The sequence below is a fragment of the Cornus florida genome, unplaced genomic scaffold (assembly GCF_030987335.1).
Source record: "Cornus florida cultivar Cherokee Brave unplaced genomic scaffold, ASM3098733v1 CherokeeBrave_3.0.0_Hap2_Chr07, whole genome shotgun sequence".
Lineage (NCBI taxonomy): Eukaryota > Viridiplantae > Streptophyta > Magnoliopsida > Cornales > Cornaceae > Cornus > Cornus florida.
The window spans coordinates 8,540,698-8,549,707 of record NW_026775577.1 but is presented as its reverse complement, the minus strand read 5'-3'; positions in this window follow the sequence as shown (position 1 = coordinate 8,549,707).

The following is a 9,010-nucleotide window of genomic DNA, read 5'->3' as shown; positions in this document are numbered from 1 at the left end:
AGAGTGGAAACACGCTCAGAACGTGAGAACGACACCTCATGAGAAGGATTGTATGACTTTGATCATAGCCTTATATTTTGACTTTTTTTTTTAGGGATGTATGCATACAGATACAGTACAACACACACATGGGGCTTTTTAGTTGAAAATAAAAATTTGTTTAGAAATTATATAAAACAAATAATTTTCGAAAAAAAAATATTTTTAAAATTAAAGTTTTCTAAATAATTTTTTTAAAATTATAGTTTTCTGAAAATAAATAATTTTTAATTGAAGTATAAAAAATCTGTAATCAAATAAGTTTCTTAATAGTTTTCAGATTAATATTATTATTATTTAAAGAAACCGAACTAACTAGATTGGAGTTCAAAATTGAACTCTTCATCAAATTTCTTTTTATAAATACACTATTTTTAAAATTAAAATAATATTAGTGTCTCTATTTTTTTTTCCTTAGTTGTAACTCACACTCTCACTTCAAAGAATTGTTTGCACCTAAGAAGAGTCGAACCCTAGAGTTGAAGTTTTAGGAGGCACTCAGGCACCAGGGCCAAGTGACTTACACTCGATCTCCTTTCCTTTGGATCTCCTTTCCTAATTTGGATCTGGATGGAAAGTGAAACAAGTATAAATGGATTGAGTATTAGCTCCACTTAATAGTTTAAGTATTTGAGTTCGCCAGCAAAACACTCAACTCGTTACAGTTTCAAACCCAATCCTTGATCCGGTACATGACTAAGCACCCTTGGATAAATAATTTAGAAAACAAATAATTTTCTGGAAAAAAATATATTTTTAAAATTATAGTTTTCTGAAAATAAATAATTTTTAATTAAAGTATCAAAATTTTGTAATCAAATAAGTTTTTTTAAAAGTTTTCTGATATTGTTACTCACACTCCCACTCCAAAGAATTGGTTGCACTTAAGAAAAGTCAAACCCTAAACCTGAAGTTTTAGGAGGCACTAGGACCAAGTGACTTACGCTCTCCTTTTCTTTGAATCCAGATGGAAAGTGAAACGAATATAAATGGATTGAGTGTTAGCTTCACTTAATAGTTTAAGTATTTAAGTTCACTAGCAAAACACTCAATCCGTTAAATTTTAAGACCTAATCCTTGATTTAGTAGCACTTACAAGTTTTTTTTAACCTAATTTTTAAAGGGGAAAAAGGTAAATTATGTTAACCTTGACTTTTTTTCTGTAATATTTAGTGTAAATATACCACTTTATAAAAAATTATACAGTAATTAAAATATCACCATGCTGGTGCGTGTTAATTGAGAAAACGAAACCATAACAATTGAAGGTGATGATCAAGACGACAAGATTATACAGTAATTAAAATATGACCATGCAGGTGCGTAAATAATTGGGAAAACGAAAGAGAATAGTGAAAGCATAACAATTGGAGTTGATCAAGACGACAAGATTAGTGAATGACATCTTGTCACTGTTAAATTGACATGAGATCTTGATTAGATGATTGAAAATAGGGACAATAGACGTAGGAATGGAAACTTCTTCTGAACCGTTTTTACTCAGATTTAATGTTGCAGTTTTTATTAGTAATACATTACTATATATATATATATATATATACACACACGGATGCTTGATTTAATGTTGCACCTTCTATTAAACCACTTAAAAAATTGAAATACAATATCATTACAATTTAATTTAATTGTGTTACAATCTTAAATACCACAAACTAAAGCGAAATGTAACACTGCATTATGTAAGTCAATTGAAAATAATAATAATTTTCCATTATTATTTTAAAATTTTACATTTTGAGGATCTTCTTCAATTGACTAATACATTACTGTTATTCTCATTTTTGGAGTGGAAATTTTTTCGGAAAATAAATTTATTTTAATAAATATTACTATTATTTAAAAAAAAAAATATTGCAATGGAAAATTTATCTTTTACACTAGGACATTGTGGGCATTGCCCAACGGGTGAAGATCCGCATCTGGATTGTATCTTGGTTGAAATGGAGCCACATAAATCTATAGAGTCCCATCACACAACACAAGTTTAGGACACCCTTCCATAACTTTTTATACATATACCAAACTTTTTTATTCATGTGAGAAGGACATGGAGTAAGAATTTTATTTATCATAATGATAAATCCCATTAATACCCAATAAAGTTTTTATTCTTGTGAAGAAAGACATAGGGTAAGAATTTTATTAATTATAATGATTAATAATATTCTCTTTTTCAAGTCTTTTAAGGGCACCACTAGTGGAGCATAAGGGGAGAGAGAGAGAGAGAGGGCCCCTGGTTGGTGCATGTCATTTTTCTTCTATTTAGACTTTGGTGGCCCGGCCATAAAGATATTTTTTCTATTATAATGCTAGGGCTCCTAGATTTTGGTTCAGTTCAATTTATTCACTTATATAATTTTGACACAAAGATAATACTTATTGTGTAAGAGATCACGAGTTTTAAAATCGAAACAGTTTTATTTATTTATTTATTTATTTTTTAACACCAAACAAGAGAACAATTTATTGAGAAAAAGAAAAACAACATTCTAGAGAAAGGGCGTCCAGAAGCCATTTAGGCCAGACACCCCACTCCAGATTGCCACAAGCGGCCAACAAAGCCGATTTGTTCACTAAATGAGCTACACCATTGACACTCCTAGGAGCCCATGCCAAAGAAGACCTCTTACACAGATAGAGAGAAGATGAGTAATATTAGCAAAAACAACATATAAGGACTCAATAGAAGATTTAAGCTGCATCACTGGCTGGCAATCCCCTAAATGAGATTATGTACACCTAACACTTCCTATAGTTTGTAATAAAATATATAATTAGGTAAATTGACCTTAACTTGGAAATAAAATATTTAAAATTTGAGATATCATATAAACTTGATCATTTTTAGTATAAAATTTGTCTTTCATTTATAAAATGAGATCTTTCAAAGGTGTCAAAGGCATTGCAAAATTCAGCAAAGCCAATCCCAATCTACAAAGTTATTTATGTAATTTCTCATGTGTCAATAATGTACTAATGCTAAATAATATATAGTAGTCATATATGTTTCATGCTTTAGGGAAAGCTTGGATCGAAAGAAAGGAGGGTAAAAGAGTGGATGGATTTGAAAGGAAACCTTATTTTGTGTTCCTTTAAAAAGTGGAAAGAAATGGAATAATTGAAGGGAGAAGAGGGGGACTTAATAATTGTCACGACCTGTACTAACTCTTATAGATATTGTTCGCTGTGTACACTCTCAGTGTTCATGATTTTGTTCAAAATGCGTTTACATAATTAAGGCCTTAGACGATTTGGGACATCACAATCATCCCCTTTTGGGATCTAGCGTTCTCGCTGACCCGTATGGGCTTGTGCACGCCACCATTTCTAGTTGGGGATCGGCTCTGATATCATCGTCACAACCTGCCTCAACTCATGTAGATATTGTCCGCTTTGTATACTTAGTGTTTATGGTGTAATACCCCTAATTTTAAAAGGATAGTCTCGGTATTTATTTATTTATTTTAATTGTATTTTTAATTATTTAATTGATTATTTGATTAATTACTTATGAGTTTAATTGAATTAAGTGTTACTTGAGTATTTGATTATGTGTCTATGTATTATTTGTATTTGTTTATGTGTTAATTGTTTAATTAGATTATGTGCTTAAATAGTGTTTTGATTAATTGTAAATTAAATATTTTCTTTTATTTTATTATTTTATTTTATGGTTATGGTTAGTAGTAATGGGCCAACCAATTGGGTCCCATGGACTATTTGGAAAGGAGGTTGGATGGGTACGGATTATTACCCATGGATAGTTGTGTATATATATATATATATATAGATATATATTATATACATATATAAAAGGGAAAGTAATTTATTAATTACTTTTATGATAACTTGGGTAGTAATATTTAATCTGATGTATAAGTTTTATATTTAAATAATAAAAATATACATAGATTTGATACGTATTATGTTTTAAGTTACTTTATAATATTATGATAACTTAAATATTATTAGATAATGCATTAATAAATAATGAGTAATTTATTAATTACTTTTATGGTAATTTGGGTAATAATATTTAATCTGATATTTATGTTTTATATTTAAATAATGAAAAAAATACATAGATTTGATACGTGTTATGTTTTAAGTTCCTTTATAATATTATGGTAACTTAAGTATTATTGGATAATGCATTAATAAATAATGGGTAATTTATTAATTACTTTTATGATAACTTGGGTAGTAATATTTAATCTGATGGATATGTGTTATATTTAAATAATAAAAATATACATAGATTTAATACGTATTATGTTTTAAGTTACTTTATAATATTATGGTAACTTAGGTATTATTGGATAATCCATTAATAAATAATGGGATGTGTATAATTTATTTATTTAATAAAGATATACATAAATTATATACGTAACATATTTTACTTATCTTTTTAATATTTTAATATATATATATATTTTTTTAAGTTAACTTGGATTGGGAAAAAGGTTAGGGTTATTTTATTTAGCCTATAAATATATAACTATAGGTTGTAAAAGGGGGATATAAATATTCATGTGATATATTCTAGAGAGAGAGAGTTAGAGAAGGAAGGAGGAAAATGAAGGAAGGAGAAGAAAAACCCTATAGAGAGAAGATCAAGGAAGAAGAAGTTTAACTTTCGATCCGAAAGTTTAAGGCAAGTTCTTCTTCTATCTCTTTCACTTTGATTCGTGTTTCTGTACATACCTAGGAAATTTTAGGATTTATTAAACATATAAAATTAATTAATTATGTATGTTTAATTGCATTAGAACATAGGTTTTATGAATTTGGTTCATATCTATTCTTGTGTTATGAATTGATAAATGCATGATTTTGATTTGAATGATGGAACGTAGAAACATATTTGTTGAATGATGGAACGTAAAAACATGCCTAGGATTCCTAAACATTAAATAGGAACTAGGTTTGGGTTTAAATAAATTTAAATAGACTCAATCATAATGATGCTTGCTATTTGTATGTTTTAAACGAACAAATGGATTTAATCTTTTAAAATATTTTAGCAATTGAAATTAAATGTGTAGGATGATTTGGATATGAAAAATATTTATTTGACGGTATAATAAAATATCATCATGTATAAGATTCAGTTTGTGTAGAACATATGATATAGGAAACTTAAATAAATAATAAGTCATTCCTATTTTGTGATAACTTGATATCATATTATCATAGTTATTTCTGGATTGTTTGATATATTTCCTTAATCGGTACATCAATTGTTGGATTGTGTGGTTTAATGCACCGGTATGGGACGGTGACATTCTAGGGACGGATTAACTTATCAGTTAAGTCCTACTTATTTTATATAAGGGAATGGATTAACTAAAATGTTAAGTCCTACTTATATTCAAGTCAGGTCAGCTGAACAAGTTGAATGACTTATGGTGGATTAATTTATTATATAAGGGAATAGATTAACTAAAATGTTAAGTCCTATTTCTATTCAAGTCAGGTCAGCTGAACAAGTTGAATGACTTATGGAAGATTAATTTATACTGGATAGCATGGTTACTCGATTATATATATATAAGTATGGTGCCATGATATGAGCTTGAGTCTTAGAATCGGTGGTTAGGGCGTGTATATCGCCAGGGATGTGTAGCTAGATATAGTGTAGTTATGTACCCTGGTAGGTCTAGGTACACATGCCCACTATATGTACATTTTGTATGTTGCCTACTATTCAGGTTGAGACAACCCTATAGTCTAGTGAGGTTCTTTTAGTGTGTGTATATATATATACGGACTACTAGTTACTGTTGAATTGACTAGGATGTATACATGTATCGGATCTCTGCTTGGACTGTAGTAGAGTATAACTTGTTTGTGGGCCTGACCCACCATTATTTTTCAGGTATTCGTCAGGAGTACAGGTTGTTCATGCTGAGCGAAGATCAGTCTACTTCATTCTTCCGATGCTACACAGGAGTTCCTTTATGATCCAGTTTCCTGATTTAGACAATTATTGCTGTCATTTGTTTAGTTTGGATTTTCTAGGGGTCCACACAGTATGGATTCCTGAGTTGTATTTTGGAGGATCGGTTGTATCAGAAGAGTTTATTAATTAATGGAAATATATTCTGAGGTTTATTATTAAATTATCATTTTAGTTTCTTGTCAGCATTTTATTTATTCTTCTTTATTCTTTTGTACTCCGTGTTCGTTTATTACCGATTTTGTTTTTGATATCCTCGGGTATTCGGGCTTGGGCCTGGCCAACCCGTATTCGGGAATCCGGGGGTATCACAGTTGGTATCAGAGCACTCCAGGTTCAAGTATCCTTAGGAGTGTCTTTCATTATGTGACTTTTGCGTTGCATTTCTTAAAATTTAGAGCCCATATTAGGATTCGTTGTACTTTATTTACGGTTTGTTAGGAGGAACTGATATCAATTATATTCTGTAATCATAGAATGGTTGGCACTAGGAAAATGATTGGTTCAAAGTGAAAGCGATAAAGACCCAAAGGAGTAAAGGAGTACGTTATCGATTTCGTTGCCAAAGGCAGAGTTAGGGATCGATGGTTTAGGTTTGTTTGGCGTTACTTTAAAAGTATAAGCCAAGAAAGGATTTAGGTGTACGTGATAGGTCACCGTATATCAGGGCCAACACGACTTCAGTTGATCTAAAAAAGGAGACAAGCGAGGAGTAGGAGCCGAAGAGGATCCTAATGGAGGGGATTTATGTGTATCCAATAGAGAGGGTACTAAATCTTGAAGATGGATGATCACGCGAGGTGATCTGAATTGCTAGTAGTATAGCGAATGTTCTTAGTAGAATTGGGGTTGATCAATCTACAAATAATTAAGCTTTCTTTTCATCTCTAAAAGATGTATATAAGAAGTATTGTTCAGGAGTTTGGGGATCGGATGTGTTCTTATCAGAACGAAATACATAATTTTTAAATCACATACAAGAGGGCATTGGTATTATGTTGTGACATTCTAATTCGCTTTATAAAGCCAAGTTAGACAGTTTACACTCCACATATAAGAAGGATGAGGGTTAAGCTCTTGGTATTTGCTTAGACAAACATTTGTGTTTTTAAGCTATGTTTTAAAGGATATGTTTCGAGATTGTATGATTATTTACGAAATTATAAAAGGAAATTTTAAAACAATTTAGTAAGGATGATTTCAAAGGAGACTTTTTTTTTTATTATTTTAGAAAGAACGATATTCTAAGTAGGAGTATATCTTGTTTTATTATATTTATCATACGTGTTTTATTTTTTTTGTTAATTACTCAGGATTTGGTATGTGGTTTAGTTGGGGACACAAGTGTGTGATCAACCAACTATTATTTTAATAACATGGAGTAATAGCGCTATTTACGCTAGATTTGTGAGCGTACGGTCATAGCATTTGGTACATACACATAAATCTAACCAATCTATTGGACCTGAACATATGTCATTATGGTGTGTTTTGGGATGGGATAGTTAAACCATCACTACGAGTTAAACAATCTAGAATGATTAGTTTGATATACTTTATGTTAGGTATGGATTCTTATCATATTACAATGCCATGATATTGGTGGTTGTTAATGTTTCGGTATGTATGAGGTGGTGGTAAATAAAGATCACTGTAACACTATGATGATTTATCAGAGGTGCTAGATTTGCTGAACATCTTCTTGAAAATTTCAGAAGTTGTTACCAAGTCGGAAGGAGGATTTAGTGCTGGATTAAGTACTTATTGGAATGACACCGAGTGAGGATAGGAGACTGAATAAATATTCATCAGTAAATTCTTAATCAAGAATTCATTCACGAGGGTGTGTCATTAGGAGGAATTTGCTGGTGTTGCACATAGAGGAGGAAATTAAGTCTCTTCATTTCCATAAATAATATGGAATTATTTTTTTAGTCATAATTTGCAACAATTAGTTATTGCTTGGAAATTAATGACTTATGTAGAGGATGAAAAGATTTCATATTCTTTTGAAGTTAGACAAAGAAGTCGGATTGTCATTAACTTGTTTTAAAGAAGCAGGGTGTGTCAAAGACAAGATGGTGAGACCAAACACCTATATAAAGATGAGGTGCATGATATGTATGGAAAGGTCGTAGTTTGTTGACTTTTGTTGAGTTAAAGTCTTAGTTGACTATTGATAAATGGAATTACCGATTGACTTTTAATATCGGTAAGTTTATCACAAATCAGTGGTGGATAGATTTAGTTGCAGAATTCGCTTTTGAAGATGCTCCAATTTAAACAATAGGTACAAACGAAAGTTGGTGGTACCGAATCAACGGTACTTTCTACAGACAAATTAGATAGAGGATGCAAGGATTGAGTTTTATAACTCTTAGTTCTTTATTTATCCTAGTGGAAACATGATGTTTCACGGTATGAAGTAGACGTTTGAAGGACAGGTAGGGGGGACATAGTGATTTTGTCTTCCAGTGTAATATTTATTAGATAGTCGAGATGGACCATCAGATATCACTCGATCATTTACAGTCATTCCCTATATTAAAGTGGAAATAAGAGAGCATTTTCCACGGATTTAGTTGAGGGATTGCTGACTTAGCACAAAGGTTATGATTCTGGATGGGATATTAGTTGACTGATAAGTTAAGTCAGCTTAGTTCTTGTCTATTTCTTTCTGGTAGGACTTCAGTTCATACGAATAGAATGGATCACGAGACGGTTTAGATGGATATAAGTGGTGATTCACACTTTATATCAAGTTCCATCTAGTGGAAGCAATTATGGAAGTGGATGCTCTCAACAACTGATAAGGTATTTAAATCTTTCGGTTCGTTGATGAGTTATCAGTTGAATGTATAGCAGGTTTAATAATAACACTTATTATTACCAAGATAGTTCAGGAGGTCAATGTTGAATATCGGAGCTGACCCTAGAGAAGGTGTTACCTTACTGTGATACCCCTCGGATCCGGGACACGGGTTGATC